The sequence below is a fragment of the Idiotropiscis lumnitzeri genome, chromosome 5 (genome assembly GCF_059441095.1).
Source record: "Idiotropiscis lumnitzeri isolate Australia: NSW breed Sydney's pygmy pipehorse chromosome 5, RoL_Ilum_1.0, whole genome shotgun sequence".
NCBI classification, from domain to species: Eukaryota; Metazoa; Chordata; class Actinopteri; order Syngnathiformes; family Syngnathidae; genus Idiotropiscis; species Idiotropiscis lumnitzeri.
Genome location: NC_142395.1, coordinates 12,282,631 through 12,303,355, shown reverse-complemented (window position 1 = coordinate 12,303,355; position 20,725 = coordinate 12,282,631). Strand labels below are relative to the sequence as shown.

Below are 20,725 nucleotides of genomic sequence, written 5' to 3'. Positions count from 1 at the left end.
CATACTGTTGTCATTTGTGAGCTCGACTAAAACCAGAATTTAAAGTTGCTGTTCTTAGGGTGAACATTGGTAAATTCCAGTAATCATCCCTTCCACATTAAAATGTCAAGTAGTGTTATCAATCTAGCACCTGTGCACCGACAGTGAACAAAAGCGTTTGCTTGAAATACAACACGCGTGACTTCAACGTGCACTTTACCAATATTGTCATTCCTTTCACTTCTCAGCTTTCTTTCAAATCCATTTGACTTTTCGTCAACTCTCACGCCCCAAATTAGCTCCCCGGATTCAATTTACTCGGGCGCTCCCCCGCCTGTTTGACAACACCAAACAGCTGACGACCACGTTTTCCCAATCTTTGCAGTACAAAGAGAAGAAAGAAATTTGCAGACTCAGCAGCTACCTCCTGCGCAACCATTATTTGTCAATTATATATTCGGTGTGAGATCACCTCTATCCAAAAGGCTCCGCCTAAGTGTCAGCCTGAGGAGATGATGTTCCCAGCCATTGATGAAATGTGTGTGATGGCGTCGAGCAGTTGAGCAGACAGGACAACAGTGACCTCTAGTGGTCAAGAGCGACGCACGCGATATCTTGTGAAGACGTATTTCAGACTTTGAGGGGGCTGTCATTAAAAAAATATATATAAAAAAAATATCCATCTGTGGTGTCAAACATTTGGCACGTGGGCCAAAACTGGCCCAGGGGCTTCACAGGTCCACAAGATGAATTTGATCGGGAAGAAATAGTTAAGCAACATTGCAGTCATATGAAATGTTGTCTTATGAGTTCTCTCTAACTGTCTTTGAGGCCGTAAATGTTTCTAAACTGAGTCCTGACTCATGCGAGTGCACGAGAAAGCCAAGGAATTCAGTGCGAGGAAGGGAAGAAGGTGCTTTGGTGGAATTCTTCAAAAATGCGATAAAATGTGTCAAAGTATCATTATATACAGAATGTAGTATTTCAGCACTTTTTTCTTAAACATTTAAAATTGTTGGCATTTTATTTTGAATTGTCCAAAACTAAATTTGGGTTTCGAGCGTGATGAAGCACAAGTAAAAAATAGAGTAAAAATAATCCTTCGATCTCCATAAATTGATTTTAATTAAGATATATTTTAGTTCCAAATACTTCGGCTTTCAAGATTTGTTGATTTCTATATGTAATGAATTGTCAATGAATATTCAATGAATCTTTGAGTTATGCATACTTTGACTCCTTATTGGTGCGAAACAAAAAAAACTTTACATCTCTGAAATGTTTGTATTTCATGAAAAATTGATCCTCAAGGTCAAAAGGTCAAGTTAAAATTTATGCACCATTGTTTTAAACGACTAAAGATTAAGTATCCTTGTTGAATTTCCTTTCCAGCAATACACGTTTTGTGAAGATAGACTCAGAAGTTCATGAGATATGAGGGGTTGATAGCCTTCTTTGACAAACTATTTAAAATTCGGTGGGCCATAGCTCCTAAATCTCTGCTACGGTAGACCCTCAAATGTGACATTTAGTGTTGTACCATCACTAAATACAAATACAGCAAGTTTCATTAAAATCAAAAGCCAAGTTTGATTTGGCATGGAATGACCCTTTTATAGGTCAAACTTAAAAACAAAACAAAAATATCTGGCTTCAACATGTCAGGAAATAACCCTACTTTTGCAATTGTGTTTATACTGATGAAATTGTACGTATTTTAGGAGTCTGACCCGTGCTCAGATATGGACAGTAAGTCAGCCATTTCAGTTTGAAGCACCAATTCTTTGGCCATTTGGGCCGTTTGCTCGAAAGATTTTTTCTGAGGATCTCTACTAAAATTGAACCACATACCATATATTTGTCAGATGGCCGTTGCTAACTGGAGAGAAATTTCACCAACGCATGTGAGCGTAGAATGGCAGTAAAGTTTGACGACTTGTCGTAAAGCACAAAACTCTGACAAACTCACCAAGGTCAGAGTTTGACCGAATGTGACCATGCTTGCCCCAAGGTCTTATAGAGTCCATGTCTGGACTTTTACAGCAACCGCACAGAACAAAGGCCAGTTCACCGCTTCTTCACAGCTTTTATGTTAGCACATTTGCTCGAGTTCTTTGCCTTTCACCATAACGGGCCACAGTGGAAACAGTCCAACCTTGACACGCTATTGATTGTTTGCCATCCAAGTAAATGGAAGATGCCGTAAAGGAAAGCCGTAATGGAACAGGTCAAGTGCCGTTGAAAAGAGAAACAATCTTTTGCAACATAATATGCCGTGCTCGTTCTTGGAACCGGATCAGTTTAGTAGCTCCGACGGTATGTTGAAGTCAGCTGAGGAGGAGAAGTGGCATTGCTACTTATTGGACTACCCATATATGATTGTGATTACAGAATAGATGAGGTGAAAGTGCACAAGTGCAGACACTTTGTTAAATGAATTGTTCCAAGGAATGAGCCATGAAGGACACTCATCTCTCTCTCTTTCTCTCTCTCTATCTCTCTCTCTCTCTCTCTCTCTCTCTCTCTCATGTATACACAGCAAGTATATATGTGTACTGAATGTCATTATGCATATACATTAGGCATATGTGTATATATGATACGTGTGTGTGTGTGTACGTGTGTGTGCGTGTAAGTGTGCACAATAATACAGTTGATAGAGAAATAATTAATTTTCAATAATTAATTCCTAATACTGCACTGTGTGAGCGCGCTCACAATTGACTACAAACTGCGGTGTTGGTTGCAAGGCCACTTTACGTCAATAGATGGCACTACAACACAACTGATGCGTTAGTTTTCCTCATGAACACAGCCTGCTCGATTTTTTTTGGGGCAATTACTGCACTGGTTATATTTGCTTGCATCTTGAAACTTGATATGAGGCTCAGCTTTTAATGCTGCAGGCATATCTGCATTCTTCCATCGTTTGCTGACATTTGCACATCCCATTAATGCGTGAATGAATCCTGAGAGCCATGCATATTCATAAAAACCAACACTCCCTCATCTGCTGCTCTCCCCAGGAGCTTTCATAATCACACTGGCACTTTTTATGCTTAAAATAAAACGTGTCTGACATACTCAACGTAATGCAAATTATTCACGAATGTGCTCTTATCTGTATGGCCAATGGGGAGTAACAATATTGTGCGGTTCATCTTGAACAACCCCAGATTTCAGATGTTTTTAAGCAATTATTTGTTTCTTTTTTTTTTTTACTTACTTTGAGTCAATATGACACTAATGGAAACATCTGCTCCTTGAATCATGAATGTGATAGCCTTTGTCATGGAACTTGATAATATGCATGATTCTGCATTATTTATAATTGCTGTACTATCTCAATGTAGTGACCAAATGTGTTTTTATTAATTTTTTTTATGAGGTGTGAGCAAAAATTCGAGTTAAGAGCACCAGCTAAGGTGGCCGCAAACACATTCGCTTGTAAACATGCCAAGTACGTACTCAACAGCGTACTTCAAGGCTAATCTCTTTGTAATTTGAATAGCGGTGTACTTGTGAACTTCTTCTAAATGATGAAGGGAAAAAAAGAATTAGCATTTTGATAGCAGCGCGAAATGCAGCGTGGTTTTTTTTTTCAGCCAAGCCTTTACAAGTCACGAAGTGACGTATCCTTGGTTTAAGATAGCAGACAAGAACATAATCCGTGTACTCTGTACGTTTTTAGTGTATTCGTATTTTTATTTGAAACGAGGCTTGGGATTTGACTGCCGACGATTCTTGAGCTCACAATGACTTAAGGATGGACAAGAACGTGATTTGAGTAATGACCACTTGACTTACAAAAGCCCGCTAGCTTAATGCTGAAAAACAATTAAAAAAGTCACAGATTAGCTAACAAAACTAGAATAGAATAAGTGCTGGGTATCATCAATTAATTCAGGTAACACTGCAGCTCTGCGTATATTTTGGCCATGACTTAATAGGTAGAAATTGGACAAACTTTTTAAGTGGAAAACTTGACCACGGCACTTGGCCATAATTGCGCGAAAATGGCCATGTTAAATCAAAATGTTGGTCTAAAGTCTTGAATTATACTCATGATAGAATTACTTCTCAAATCCAATTTTATGTTCACGTCTGTGATGGCTACACAAGTATGTTTCTGAGTAAAAAAGAAACCCTCAAAAAACGTGATTGATATGCCCTCAGAATAGCAACGATGACAAATTTGAAAATAAAGCTGCAAAGAGCGAGAACAGCCAGAAGTTTCACATGATTAAAGTTCTCTGAATCAGATTGCGAACAGGCCCTCCAATGATCAAACTTTGATGTCACGGCGAAAAAAAAGCTTTAACGTGTCGTTTTTGCTGAATAATCCGTTTTCAGTTTGTCAATATGCAAAACCTTAAAATGCAATTTCATGTGAAATTTCGGCCATGGGACCCTCTTACGGTTTTCTATGTGTTACAAGGGCAGCCACTATAGATGGCAGAAGGTACTACAACAACAACAACAACAACAACAAAACACCGTTTGAGCCTTTGGCTTGTTTGTTGTTTGTTTGGCAGAAACTGATTTTAACAAGAAGATGATGATGATGATGATGATGATGATGATGATGATGATGATGATGATGATGATGATGATGATGATGATGGAGCACTTCCAAATGTAGCAACCTGTGTACAACCTTAATGCAGTTGTCAATGCATGAGCAAACATTACGCGGGAGCATTTTCACCGTTTAAAAATAAATCTATATCAATGAAGACGTAGTAAAATTCGATTGTACTCTTTTCGCTTGGTGAAATGCAGTCTGGGATAAATTGTGTCACGTGGTGACAGTTGCACAGTTTAACCACTGAGGGGAGCTGTACCTCTGTATAGGGCCAAACCAGACCAACATGCTTTGGACTTGAGTTGGTTTTGTAAATTCCATAAATTACTCCCAAGTAAAAAGGACTATTAAGAGTGTAGCGGAAAGAAATGAGTCGACCAAAATTCATACGAGTGACGTACACTGGTAGGTGCTTCTGTTTTGGTTTGTAACAACTTAAAAACCAATCTGTGATTAAGGGTGTCGATTCACAACTTTTAATTGAAGAGTTTTCACAAACGTGTCATTTACCATTTAGAGTCATGCTTTCATTCTCCTGAGGCATGTGCATTTTTATGTTGGTTGGTTTGTTAGCTTGAGGGTTCTGTTCAGCCCTTCCCAGTATTGCACTCTTCTGCACGGAAATGTCAGATCTTGTTCCAAGTACCTGCTGGAGCCATCCACCCAGCTTGGGGGTAATTGCCCCCACTGCCCCGATCAACAGTGGCACCAGTGTTGCCTTTACTCTCCCCACACATGCACACGCACGCGCACACACTCACGCACACACGTACGTATATATATATATATATATATATATTTTTTTTTTTTTTTTTTTAATTCAAGACGTTTACAAGTGGAGGTGCAATGATTCATTTATTAGGACTGCCATCTAATTATTGAATTAAATGATAATTGTTGATCAGCAATTGTTTAGATACGATTTAAAATGTACCAAATAGTACTCAAAATTTCAGCTTCTCGATAGTAAAAATATTTTCTAATTTTTGAAGTCTTCCGTGAAAGCAGGATGATTATCTTTGAGTCGAATCGAAATGAAACATTTGCTTTTACTTTGGGAAATAGTATTAACCTATTTGCCTAGTTTCTCTCATGTTATGGACCAACACAGAAACTGAATCATAATTTGTGTCTGCAGTTCCTGCACCATCAATTTGTAGTGGCGTCAGGTTTTTGTATAACAGGATGGAAATTAAAACCTTTTTTTTTAACAATTGACAAAATATCCAATACATGAATTGATTAAAAAAAATAGTTGCAGCCCTATTTACGAGCACATTAAACATTTCAGAATCACACTTTAATCCACCTGGGTGACATATCTTGATGCCGTATGAGATGCTGCTTTAGTTCGCAACACTTCAGAAACAACATGTGTCATTGGGCTTGTTGCCTTTGTGGCATACATTCATATTCAATATTATTGTATTTGGAATTGTATTGTTTTCACAGATATTTTGTTTTGATTCCTAGTGCAAGCCATGTTAAGATGGTAATAGTTTCATGTTATTGCTTATTTGTACATTAGTTGCAATGGCTAGCTCTGACCACTAGAGGACAGCGTTCGCTGCTTGCGTGTGTGGCAAAAGGGGACCAGCGCATTCTAGAGCGAAGAAGAGCCACACGTAAGCTGGAAACTGCAGTACAGAGCGAACGTTGTGAATAAATGTTAATATTTTGTGTTTCAGGTAAGACAATCGAGATCAAATACCATATATTGATGTGTGAATGTGTTTATTGATAGTAAGTGTGATAGATTGAAATTAAGTGTTTTACTGACGTTTTTTTGTTCGAGATGTAACTTTGTAATTGCAGTAGACGAACAGGTTGCCGTTGAAATAGCAAGAGAGCGTCGTGTACAATGCTGTGAAATATGTTTGTATTGAGTACATGTGTAAGTTTGAGGCATTGTGTATATGATACAGATGTGAAGTATTTTTGCATTGTGTGCATGTGTAAGTTTATTGAGGTTTATTGATTGAAATATTGGTTAAATAATTTATATTAGTCGCGCATTCTAGAGCGAAGAAGAGCCACACGTAAGCTGGAAACTGCAGTACAGAGCGAACGTTGTGAATAAATGTTAATATTTGTGTTTCAGCAACCCAAAATAAAACCCTTCAAAAATTAAATGTGTAGCGACAGATTGATAAGGACAAGTAATTCTGCACCCCGCTACACCTTCCATCTTATTTTATGTCATTTACCATTTAGTAATTGCACCTTAATCCATCTGTGTGATGTGACTTGGTTTTGTGCTGCTGATTTGGTTAGCAACTGAGTTGAAATATGCTCAGCTATTTAGCAAATGTGTAACATCAACCTGTGAGCTAAGATCATTACCGTTACCTCCTGTTTTTTTTTCCCTGATGAAAAAAATGGGAGTATTTGTTTACAGGTGGATCAGTTACTTTGGTTACTTTTCAGGTATGAGTTAGCCCCTCCTCACACAAATGCATGCCAACTGACATCAAACACGAGAGGAAGTGACTTAATGCCACACACAGTCAAGACGGTGCAGGGTGCGGCCGTGGGGGTGAGCTTGTGGCTTCCCACGTTTTGTGTACTCGGTCGCATCAGGCAGCCATATCGTGTTTTGGAGGCCTCTTTAATTGCTGAGTAATGGCACGGCTGTGCTCGCAATCTGCGTTCGTGAGCAAATACTTTAATCGCGCTTATATCAAACAGTAGCTTGTAAAAACATGACATTTACAGCCGAGCGCTATAAAGCTGCGTAAGCCGATCAATAAGCCCGCGCACGCGCACACACACATACACATGCAAACGAGCACAATTCATGATTGAATGTCAGGCTCGCCGCATGGAGCCGTGCAATGACACAACACACACACTCTGTTGCTTGGTCATTGTTTGTGTCAACAATTGCTATGGGACCCAAATATTGAGTCAGTGAGCTGTAATCTTCCAAGCCTCAACCCAAAAATGGACTGCGGTAGTTCTGGTTTTGCATGAAATTCACTATTATGATAACGTGCTTCCTTTTGCACATGTCTGTACTATACTGTAATATTATTTTACATTCACACCAAATCGGCTTGAGCGTTGCAATTGGCTTAATTCGCTGGCGTTTCACAGTGGAAGTGTTCATTCGCGCTCACGGGGCGGGGCTTCACTTTGTGACAATGACAGCGAAGGGGAGGGGCTTTGCTTTAAGACACAGGTGTCAAACTCAAGGCCCGGGGGCCAAATCTGGCCCGCGACCTGATTTTATGTGGCCCGCAAAGGGGAAATCATGTGTGTCAACTTCCTGTTTCTAACATATTTATTTCACTTTTAACAACATTGAGATCTGAGATATTGTCCTTCATTTGTTAGCAATACTCCCCCTTTAAAATAAATTGTTGAACAAACAATTACTTCCTGGCTTCTGATTTCAAAACTTGCTAACCCATCAGTTTGTTTCGGTACGCGGTAACGTCATAACGGCCCTCTGAGGGAAACCATAAGTATGATCTGGCCCATCCACAAAAATGAGTTTGACACCGCTGCTTTAAGACGACAAAAGAAAAAAAGGTTTTGAGATCGCATTCAAGTGGCCGACACTGAACTATGTCAACAATATTGTTGTCTTGGTAAAGTTCAACCACTGTTAAAAAAAAACAAAAAAAAAACGTATTTTCCATGAACGTGCCCAATGCAAGTAAGTATGCACTGTAGGTGTTATAGGGATTGTGGTATGACCCCCCCGCCCCCTCTTGTAATGGTATGCCCCAGTATATAAATCGAGAGTATACAAAATACTGTACTACTCAACTCCTATGAGTGTTATCTCAAATATATTCCACAGCACTAAACTATGCATTATTACACCGCTATAACATATTGTTATTTTTCTTTGTTATGTTATATTACACAAGACTATCACTGCAAAAACCTAACCATGCTATACCATGCATACTGTGTTGGTCCATATCACACAGCATGACACAAGTCCTGTACTACACAACGACTGCACTATACTATATTGTAGTCGTGATACGAAGGCATTGAGGCACTCTGGGCTATCAATCAATGGTGCGTTTGGCAAACAGCAGCTCCTCTCATGCCATTAACTTTCCCTGCTGGTGATTGGATGAGCAAACACACTGCAGTGTGTGCCTAATGTGCTCAAGCACCATCATCAAATCACACACTTTAGCCGTCCGGCGTCGGCTATCAGGTAGAACAACATTGTAAACCGGCGCTGGCATCATTTTGAGCTCCGGGGTGATAAAACGTTGGCACTATTGCTCCGCCGTCTGCTTGTCTGCATCCTGTCTGTTGATGTTGTACAGCTGCGCACCGGCGCGGCGCTTTCCATCATCTTAGCCGAAATTCACTTGACATTATGGATTTGTAATCAAAGTGTAGTCTTTCACCTAAAATATGACATTTACCATTTAGGAATAGAGCTATTTCATGCAAATTGCCGTTTGTCCAAATTGCTATACCTGCATGGATAAATAACGGTGAAATCAATAAAACATGTCTACAACACACTATATCTTGATGCATAGTGCCATAACAATGGCTCTTGGGGGCAATAACATCATAAAGTGGTAATATAGTTATATATTGATTTATACGGGCTTTGTTGTTGCTGCGCAATCGCCACAACATTGAATTGTACCGTGCATATTATGCATTTAAAAAGCGCTTTGACTTGCGGGCGAAATTTGGAGATACGATCACAGTCAGCAACAAAAAGAGACTTTAAGCAATTTAGTGCCACTATCACTTGGAGTTTACTGCCAAAGTAATTGTGAAACAAAGACAATTACACTTTTTTATGTTTAAAAAAAAGTTCCCTGGCTTTATGCTCACACATCTGATCATCCTGGAAGGGAGATTCCCCCATCTGTGGTCCCTTTTCAATGTTTCTCATTTTTCCCCAGATATTATTATTTTCTTTTTTAGTTATTCCTTGCCCTCCTGGGGGTTCAGATCAGGGGATGTCATTAATATTTGTCAAGTGTTGGCATGTGAAGCCCTTTGAGACATTCTTGTGATTATGGGCTATATAAAGAAATTTGTCTTGACTCCTTAATGCTCCATTTTCATTTTGGTTGCACTACGTCATTAATGCCAGTGTCTGACCTTCGAATCTTATTCCCCCCCCCCTCATTCTTTCAAACCCCAGCGGACTACTCTGACTACTAACAACTGGACTAGGAAATCAACAACTCACGCAACTCCTTTTGATACAGGATGACAAAAAAACTCCCAAACCTTCAAAAATGTCAAGGTAGGAATCCGATTACAAGCTCGCGGAGCAAGCAAGTAAATGTGTTTGATTTAAGTTCTATTGACATATTTGTGAGGGGGAAATATCGCATTAAACATTAAAGAGCTGCGCCACATATATGCATTATTCAAGTAGGATGCATATGACGCACACCCAAACTGTGCTAAAATGAACACCAATGAGTTCAAATCTGTTCCGTTGACATGGAAAGAGAAAACTTTCTTCTGAATGCTTGCGGCAAAGCCTGTCAATGAAGCGGTCAAAATTTCTCAGACACGCTAGACAGTAGATACAACTGCTATTGTTAAAAAAAATGGGTGAGGGTGGGGTGGAAAAATAAATAAATGGATTAAAAAAAAAAAAAGCAGAAAATGCCTCCCGGTGTAAACGCTGCAATTTGCCTCTCAGCTGGTCGAGGCAGCGTCGACAATGGCTAAACAGCTCTGAGGCACAAAAACAATCAATACAGATTCTCTGCTCCATCCCGAGCCCACCTGCTCTCTACTCACAGCCCCGCACTGGGGGGGGGGGACCACACCCCCGCAACCTCCCCCGACTCCTCCTTCCTCCCATCACTGATGCGCACACACACGCACACACACACCTATACACAGTTTGCAGCAACGTGACTCGCACAGATTAAACTCCTCACCTGGTGAAAAGAACATTATGCAACAACTGGTCATGGTCTCACCTGTCTGTAACTGTACGTACAGTACATGAGGTGTCTTCATTCAAGCTTACAAACTCTGTCTCTGAAATGACGTGAAAGTGACGAGACTGAAATTTGCTAAAATTCGTATTGACACACTAAAATGCTCCTGGGACAATGTTCTTGTGACGATTGTGTTTTGTTTTGTTTTTAACAAAAGGCAACACCAATTTTGCCAGTGCCCTTTGTGTAAAGATAACTGAAGCTACCGTGGGGCTGCTTTGCTACAACCCGGTTTTGTGATCTTGATCCTGCGTGCAAAGAAATCTGCAGCCTCTCAAGCCAAAGCGAAACGTGCTGGCTTGTGTCAGAAAGTTTGCAGTTGCAGGTCAAGAGGTCATTTTGGGCTTTCGACATAATCAAGACAAAAGCAAAAGTCAATATGATAAAGCTCCCTCATTCTTTCCGATATCCTCATTTCAAAAGTTGCTTCGGAATCACTGCACCTCAGCATTTTCTATGCTGTGATGTTGTGTGTTATGTAAATAATTAAGCAATAATACCACATTAAAGGTCGTTGCGTAAGGACTGCGTTTGTATTGGGTTGTATTTTTGCGGTTTTTAGCTCCTGTCTGCAGCTAGGTCAGCATTGCAAATAATTATCTGTTTTTAATTGCCTTACCTGGCTAAATAAAGGTTGAATCATTTGAATTTAAAAAGTAAAAGTTCCCCAGATGCTAAAAGACTCTTTGAGGGCAAAAGACATTATTTGATTGCAGAAATTATTTTGAACATATTTCCGTAGACTACCAAAGTAAAACAATGCCTGGTTTTCATTGGTAATTTTCAGTCTTTTCAGTTTGAGTTCTTGCATTGTTATTAAATTAGTGAACATTGTGTCTTTTTCTTTCATCGACAAAAATGTTGGCAGAGTACGGTAGCTCAATTAAAAAAATGAAACTCTTAACAATTTATTAAACTCATTATAAAAAGACGTCAGAAAACAATTTCTACCTTATTTATATAATAAAAATGTTTTTAATTGTTTCGTATTTAAATTTTTTTGGTATGGGAAATTTGTGGTTTTCATTAGCTGTAAATTCTACGCAGCTGAATTTTAAGTTAATGAAAGTTAAATTGCGTTGTGCATTTTTCCACGATATTCTAAATTATTGAGACACGAAAGTGGATACACAACAAAACCATTTTACATTTTTCATAAATCATTCAATTTGGATTTCCTTTTTTTGGGATGGGGCGTGACTCACAGTTATTCTCTGCCATGGGCAATGTGGCTATTTTTATGGTTGTAGTTAGCATGGCGTAGAAGCAACATTCTGATTGCTGCCTTATTTAGCTTCACAATTATGAGTTAACAGCTTTTCCTTTTTTTGCAATTTGGCATCTAGTGGGCCTCGTGACAATGTACAGGTGTCTTCACATCACTCTAACATTATTTATTTTATTTTATTTTTTTCTCTGCTGGCCTCGCACCCATTTATCGCCCACTTCCCCTGAGCCTGTTCCCTCTCGCGCTCCTCTTTGACTTGAGTCTTTTTCATATTTGGCCGCCATTGACGCATGTGTCAGGCACCGGGGTGCAGGTTGAACTGATTACATCAAACTCCAGTTTGGTGAAAGAGCACAAAGGTGTCAGTCTGGGCTCTGTGATGGGAGATCAGTGGAACAGTAATGCAATGGTAGTGAGTTATTAAATGAATAAAGAGGGGGGAGCTGCCGAAGAGTATTGATTTTCCACGGCTCCCCGAGGCTGAGGGGGCTTTCAAAGCAGGGGAAGGACACACACACACACACACACATACACTTAGAGGTATGGGTACACACATGCGCATGCATATACAGGCAAGAGAAAGGTTCAAGAGTGAAAGGATAATGGCCTCACCAGTTGCAGGCTCACTTAAAACACAGTTTGGGCTCTCAAGGTCTCCCACTGGGTTGCCCGACGCCTGATAAAAGGACTCATTCGGATCCGGCGAGGTTTTGTTCCTGCACTGCACTCCATGTGTGCGAGAGAGGCGATAGTCGCGCCGGTGCCGGTGCCAAAAAAAGTGGGAAAAAAAATCCGAAAAAGATTAAGGACAACTAAGTTAGGTGTTGATATCAGAATGGCCTCGTTGTGGTTAAGCCCAACAATCAGCCCTGAAGGCCTTCTTCATTCGGTTCGATTATCAAAGTGCTGCTTTGTTCCGCTAGTCTTTTAACGCGCATTATTGCTCTATTATTGCCATTACAACACCAATCAATGAGCAACAGCCTCACTCATAATAACCCGCTAATACGAGAGGTTCAATAATTTGGGAGAAACCTTCATTTTTTTTTTAATCAATGATGAATCAAATACAATCATTTTTTCAAATAATTTCCTCCCTTTCAACTTGTCATTTAAACATTTTAAAAGTATTCCCTAGCACCTGATGTCACGCTTACAATCTCGCTTGAGCATTAATCAACTCCAACATTTGCGCACACAAATCCGCTAGCTTAAGTTTGAACAAATAATGCCAAATCTTTTAGACTGGTGAACGGAAATTAGCGTTGATGTTGTGGAAATTATAAAAACTTCAAACAACTCCTACTCACACACACACATTTGCTGCCTTTGAAAAGTCGAAAAGTGTTTTTCCTTTTGTTACACTCCATCCATCTGATCCAGTAGACTTCAGTGCTGCCCAGAGGTGGGTCAAGTAGCCAAAAATGATAGTCTAACAAATTCATTAGTATGCCACTGCAGTGCACTATAGATGTTAAACAAGCTTACAAGTCTGCTTTTTTTTAATTCGTTTGTCTTTTGTCTTTTCGCATTACCGCAACCTTGTGAAATGGAGTATGGCTCTGGATAAATAAAACTATTTCACAGTGGCGGGCTGTGCATTTCACACGTTGGCCTTAAGTGAATTCCTACGTAGTCCGACTTGAATGAATCCCCCTCAGAATACCGTCGTTTATCACAACACGGCTGGATAAATAATATACAGACACACACTTACTCACTTCTAAGTGTTGGACAAGTTGAATTCCAAACAAAGTCTATTATACAGTAGAACAAAAAAGTAGGTGAAAAGGTTTTTACGAATACAAGTTTAAAAAGTGAAATGTGCCCAGATGCGACCAGTTGCACAACATGAGAGGTGTTCTGGCTGGCCAGGGATGTTGACGGATCCAGTTGTCGAAGCAATGACGCAAGCGATGCGCTCTTTATTGTATAACGTCAATTGTATGTTGAAATTGAGTTTATATTTCAAGTTTCTACGTTATAGTTGCTTTAAATGTTGACTAAAATTTGTACAGTTTGTCCACACTGCAGACACAATCATCAATTCTCCTTCGACTACGACTTCTTATATTCCTCTTCTCCCCGTGTGTCATTTTAATGAATGTGCGGCGCCTTTTCAACGGGTGCAAATGTGAATGCTCTCAGATCCATCTTGATTTGGGGAGTCAATCAGAGTCCATAAGGGGAGGGTCCGTGACCATCTGTCAGCCGGAAGTGACACGAGCCTGCACAAAAGGAAGAAAGACCCCCGAGATTCCTGATCTGAATCCTCTGTGCGTGTGCCGGTGTGTGTGGGGGCGTGTGTATGTGTGTGTCTCTGAGCCTTTGCGTGAGTGTTTGAGGGGGATTCTAATTTGTGTCCGTTGCAATTTCAAAGTCATTATCTGGTTTTACAGTGGTTAGACTGACCTCCACTTGAACCATTTTAAATAAAATGAGTTAGTTATTTATTTGTTTATATATATATATATATTTTTTTTTTCTTCATGGTATATTTTTTAAATAATACAATGCATATTTATTGAGCAGGTTCCACACTCAATACATTCATTCAGAGAACTTTGTTTGGTTAGTCAACTTTAGCCAAAATAATTTCCACACAACGTCCTGTGTGCGCCAATCATCACAATTGACCCCAAAATGTTAATAATTAATTGGACATGTTAAAAGAAATCATTTCCAAAAAAAATCAATCAATAGTGCAAAAAACTTCCAACATAATCGCTCCTGTTACAAAAAAAAAGCTAAATTGAATATTTAAGAGTAACAGCGGAGCCACTGTTCATAAAAGATATTTAGCATGCTCTAGCACAACTGAAAAACTTGACTTTATTTTCTAAAGTGTGCCCGTTGTCGTACAGGGGTTTAAAGTCAGACAGAGTGGTTGCAGCCTTCTCAAATTGCGATGACAAAGAGACAAATAGAAGGGACACACAAAAAAACATCTTGCATCTTCAGACAGCACTGGTTGGTTGGGGGAGCAAAAAAAAATAATAAATCAATAGCCTACTTGCCACATCCAGATGACTTGTCCCAAGGTGTTTTGTGTTTGGCTGAAGGATTCCACATTTATGCATTGGGAAGAGGGATGACCTCTCAAACCTTGAAAGATGAACAACAGCCTGAGTTAGTTTCTTTGCATCTTTATGAGTTTTGGACCACAAAAGAGTCCCATCCTCATATTTTGTATTTTGTCTGTACTATGCATCTTTATTTTCCAACAAAATTGCTTCCTTCCAACAGAATCTTATTAATATTTTCTCACTGCCCGTGCATCTAATAGAGATGTGGAGATAGACGAATGCCAGAGATTTCTCCTTTTGCAAGTTCAATTACGAAACGCTTATATTCTTGCGAAAAAAAAAATGTGCACTTACTGAATTGTATGCAGATGTAAGCAATAACACGCTACCTACCTTCAAATGGTAGAATACTTTTTTTTGCCTTGGGAAAAAAATTGTGTACAGTGAAATAAAAAGTACAATGTTGCAGTTCGGGATGGGTTTTTTTGGGAACCGGTTCCCAGTAAATCTTTTCCTGGAATGTTTTTATTTTGCTTCCCTTTTGATTTTGCATACTGATTCCTCTTTAAAAACCCTTGAAAAAAATCCAGCTATCACTTTGACCGGGCCTGTTTTGCTGCTCAATGCATCTCATTCTCGGCCTTGATTGGAGAAAAAGTGTTGGCTGTCATAGTGTTGGTGGACTCAATTTCTAAAAAAAAGTGGGTTTCTTTGATGGTGTGGGTCTTATTTGTTCTTTATTACAAAATCAAGTTGAACACTGTACATATCCCCAAAATAAGACTAAGGATTTAGGCCCAATCCCAATAGCAGCCCTGCCGTCCCGTCTTGTCCCTTCCCCCTTGAAATGCGAGTTCATGACAAACAAGACGTGTCCCAATTAGGGTAGGGTCACAAACAAGGCCCTTCTGCACCAGACAGACCCGAACCTCCCGAGATTCTACACACGCCACCTCTGTAACACTTGCGGTTCCATTCGAAATTTGTAGATTATTTTAATTCGTTGTGTTTTAAAAGTTGTTGTTTAACACTTGCCGGCACGCGGTCGGGGCTAATCTATCGAGGCTAGGCTGCTTCTGAATTGTTTGGCATCCATTTTTTATTGTAATGTAGTTATTACTAGGAAGTAATGTCACGCCTGCTTACGACACAACCTCCACGCGACTCCAAGTCATGACGTAGCGGATCTAGTACCTTCCCATTTGCTAGAGGGATTCTTTTTCCAATCGTTGTCTTCCCCCTCCCCAAACAAGGTAAAGGGGGAGTGGGCTTAAAGGGAAGTCATAGGATTTACTTGGTCTTTAAATTTCACACCTATTGGGTGGGAAGATCTTTCGAAAGACGTAACTATTTGCATACAACAAGCGCTTAGAAAGTGAGGGTTGCATAATCTTCCCCCTTTGAGCTTTGATTTTCCACTGAGGGCGAGTTCTAAAAGCAACAACGACTTCAGATTCACATTACTAAAGTTCTGCTGGACTTCCTCGCAGCCCGGTTGCCAGGGGAGCTTCCCCATTGACCGTGTCTGAGGCTGCTGCCAGCGTCTGTTTGCTTTGCTGTTCAGACAGTAATTACGGACAACGGCGCGAGTGTGTAGCCACAGGTGCCGTATATTGAACAACACGGTGGGGAATTAATGCAGTTAGTATGGGCTGTCTCCCGCCGTCTGTTGCGTGTAGGATAACCCAACAGGCCGACGAATGCGGAGCAGAGCAATCCTTGCCTCTTGCCTGTTTTAACACAGGATCCTTTAATGCAGCCTTAACAACGTTTGGTGAGTATTTTTAAACGAAATGAAATTGCAGCGGCGCCACCCGTGTCTGCCCCCGGTGCAGGAAGACATACACTTCCCGCCACCCCCCACCTCGAGCACCCCCCCCCCCCTAGACATGTAGCCCTCAGAGGGGCTGCAGGAATGTTAACGTCGACTAATGACGACGAGAAGAGTGCTGCTCCCTCACTATAGGATTACATTGTGAGTGTCATGCCGTCCTAAAGTGCTTTAAATGATGCTAAATCTCAAATTCCTCTACCCCAAAACTTTTTAAGCAACACAGCCCGTTCAAGATACCGACAGAAAAATGCAACATGCCATCATGCATGGCACTGTGCAGTGACAGTTGGAAATTGGACAACACAATACAACTTTATCTCTGTAGTGCATTTCACAACAGCTGGAGCTGTCACAAAGCACTTTCCAGATGGTGTAATATAAATTAGCAGGAAATTAGAAAAAAAAATTAAAACACATATATGGTAAGTACCAGAAGTACAGCAGAACGGCAACAGTCGAAAGCTCAAACGAGTTTTAAAAGTGGACAGAGATGGGGCTTGCCTCACAATCAGTGGGAGGTCATTCCAGAGAGAAGGACCGGCAACAGAAAAGCCGTGATCCCGCTTGCGGCTGCGCTTACTCCTTGGCACCTTCAGCAGCATTTAGTCCACACACCTGAGGCAGCTTGGAGAGGTACGCAGGGGCGAGGCCATTTAAAGACAGAGAAGTATCTTAACGCGAATTCTAAAGTGCACTGGGCGCCATTGAAGAGAGACCAAGGTGGGGTTATGTGCTCCGTCTTGCGAGTTCCAGTTAAAAGGCAAGCAGCTTACAGCATTCCGGATCAGTTGGAGGTGTTTGAGGGAGGACTGACAGAAAAAAGTGCATTATTAATTGTTGCACAGGTATAAGCAGAAGCTAAGCGGTTTCATATGATTGTTAGAAACAACAAAACACACTTTTAAATTTAAAGGAGACGTATTAGATCATTCTGTGCAGTTTCAAACGGTTTCCAGGTTTCTAAATTACATGCCGGTCACTTGCTTTCGTCGAAATCCCTCAAACTTGAAGAATTATAACTTACTTAACACACCTTATTTCTCATCTTGATGAAATTAGCGTCTACAATGATGACTACAAAACTCAGAGCACCTTAACTTTGCTCCGGCAATCGCTTGAAAGTGGCTACGGATCAACTAGTCTTTCTGTCCACTTGTGGGTGAAGAATGTTGGTGTGTGTGTGTTTGGGGGGATGTTAAATTAATATAAACCCCACAGTGGGGTGAGAGTGAAGATCATTGGGCCCACAGACACATTTTCCGAAACAGGTAACCGGCCGGTGTAATTTTACACTTGATGGGCGTGAGACACAACTATTTGTATACAAGCAATTAAGAATTCAACTTATCCAGTTTCCTTTTTGAGTCCCTAGATACAGAATTCTTTTGTTTGGCCTCTCACACGTGCCTTGGCCCCGTAAATGTCCTGCGTGTGAGCACGCATGAATGTCATGCGGTGTCACACAGACAGTATAGCCAGCCCCCTTCTGTGTTTGATGTGACGAGCGGGGGGGGGGGCTGGAGTATCGAGGTCAAGGGGGTGTGCTTTGACATACTGACGAGAGAGAGGCCCCCGGAACGAGAGGGACTCCTTGATGTTTGTCCTGTCGATCGCTTTGCTCAGGGGAGGGCTTCGTCTCGAATGGCGCTTCTTCACTTCCACCGGGCTCCTCTTTGTCTGCTTGCCGATAAGTGAGCCTGTCTGCGTGCTTGTGGTTGCAAGGTAGCCGCTGTCCGGAATGCTGTGGTAGCTGGAAGTGAAGTACAAGTTTAGTTATATAGTGCATTTCATAACAAAGCATGTTACATACGGTGTAGCAATAATAAGCAGTAAATGAAAACACAAATTAATGATGCGAATGCGAGGTTGACACCAAATCCGTTCCAAGCATTTCCGGCGGCGCAATTGAATTGAAGTCAAGCAGGCGCGGTTGCATGCAGGGCGACGCAAATGATGCGTTCAATGATGCGATACGCCGGAAATTCACTCATTCGTCGCAATTAGAAAAATGTTACTTTCTTCGCATGTTGCAGCAGACGATCAGTGCCGGGTCGTACTACGTCACAATCAGTGACATGTACATTTGGTGGGTAGTTTGAAAAGAGAAACGAGAAAGGATCGCTGGCGTCTGTTGACATCCAGAGATTTACAACATGGCCAGCTCCCACTACAGGCACAAAAAAACATAAAAGACAAATACGTGATGAGGCCTGGAGACAAGTGAGCGAGTACCTGCTATGTTTTACTCCTTTTTTTCTCAGCTGTTGAACTTTACCAAGACGACAATGTTGTTGACATTAGCTTTAGCACAGTGTCAGCCACTTGAATGCGATCTCCAGAACCTTTTTTTCTTTGTTTGCTACCGGAAATGCAGTTGTCGTAAGTGAATGTATTGTACAAGGAAAAAGTGCGTTGGACTAGTACAGGACATATATGAGGGCAACACAACTGTGATGAGGTTTGCTGAAGGTTTGAGAGAGGACTTCATGGTGGAGGAGTGGGAGTGCATCAGGCATTTGGTCCGAGTACCTTCTTCTTTGCAACAGTGATAGAGATGCTGATAGATGAGGTTAGAATGGAACACTGATGTTGGCGGAGGACATTGTGTGCTGCTCTGAAAGCACAGAATAGGTGGAGGAACATTTACGAAAGGAAGGAAGAGGAATGTAGATTAGCCAAAGCAAGAAGGTGGCCAACCTTAAACATTTCCGGTCAGGCTGTTCAGATGGGGATGACTGAGAGCAGTGTCAGGTGTGCCATGTGACACGGCTCAATTTAATTCCATATTTAATTAATTCATGAAATGTTTAATTAATGACACTTTAATGTAATTATTTAATGGTGCGTTGATTTATTTATTTATCCGATTTATTCAATTCCATGTTTAATGAATTATTGAAACTATACATTATTTAATGCCATTTTTTTTTTTTATGAAACATTTCATGGTGTATTTATTTATTTCATTTTGACACTTTCAGTGCTCCATAGGAGAGACAACTTAACTGATACCTTGAAATAAACACAAGTGAGTTATGCCAAGCTCGGCTCGCGACTGTGCAAAATCTTTGGCAAATGCAGCAAACACTTTTCGCCCCTTTGATTAACTCTCTCGCCTGATTGCATGTCATCGAATGGAAAGCAAATGTGGTGTAAGTGAATGAGGTATCTTCAATCTTGCCCAATCACTTAGCGGCTGCGCTTCAATGTGTGTCATCATGCAACCAAGACAAACGGTGCATCAGCATTCTGCGGCAAGCTACGTAGCGAGGCGAGGCAGACCTGCGACATCGCTGTATCTAAAACCTTCTCAAATTGCAAATTGAAGGATCCCATTTTTCCGCAGGAAAGCACAGTAGGGTTAGCAAGGAAAAAGGAAGTGGATGATGTACTTGGGCAACACAGCAATGCACACACGAGAGTCACCTGCAGACACACGGAGATGTCACTATCTGGGTAACCCCGGTAACGAGTCACTACAGCACAGTCAAGCTCATTACTAAGTGCTTGACCCGCACCTTGGCCCGCTCTCAGACTGAAGTAGCCATCTTCTGATGGCCGAACCTAATCCCCAGATGGAAGGCTTGTTTAATGGATTACTGCTTTGTGGCTTCTACATCGCTACATTCAGGCGTGAGCATCCTCGCGCGACACAACAACACGAGACAACACTTGGAGATTAACTGCACAGAGCACATTTCATTTTGTGGACCTTCCACAAGCCGCCCTTATGACATCTGTCCTCAAATGTTGGTTTGAACTTATCATTGGCGTCGAATGAAGGAGTGTGAGTAACACAAAGGCAATTGCTGCACCTCTTGAGCTGTGGTGGGGGCTGAATTGCTCAAGGACACTTCAGCAGTCAGCAGCAAAGCATCTCTCTCTAAAAAACGGTTGCCTTCATCGTTAATATTTGTCCGTCTTTTGACGTGAACCGTGAGCCTCTGAATGACATTGCTCGAATACTTATGAAACTTGTTGGAATCTGGCTTGTTTTTTTTTCCAACTTAAACTTCTTCTGCATGCTCCCCTCTAACTTCTTCCCTCACGACATCGATCAACCTTCTCCCAGGTCGTCCTCTTGCTCTCTTGCCTGGAAGCTCTATTGTCATC

At 41.0% G+C, this 20,725-nt stretch overlaps 1 long non-coding RNA gene across 1 annotated transcript in view; it reads left to right on the top strand.

The window, feature by feature from the left end:
* The first annotated feature begins 6,182 nt into the window (after positions 1-6,182).
* Positions 6,183-20,725, top strand: part of LOC148336967 (uncharacterized) — a 44,534-nt gene continuing 29,991 nt past the window's right edge. Inside the window, exons 1-2 of the long non-coding RNA XR_015843137.1 lie at positions 6,183-6,252; positions 9,705-9,809. This is a non-coding gene — a long non-coding RNA (uncharacterized LOC148336967). The remainder of the gene's footprint in view (positions 6,253-9,704; positions 9,810-20,725) is intronic.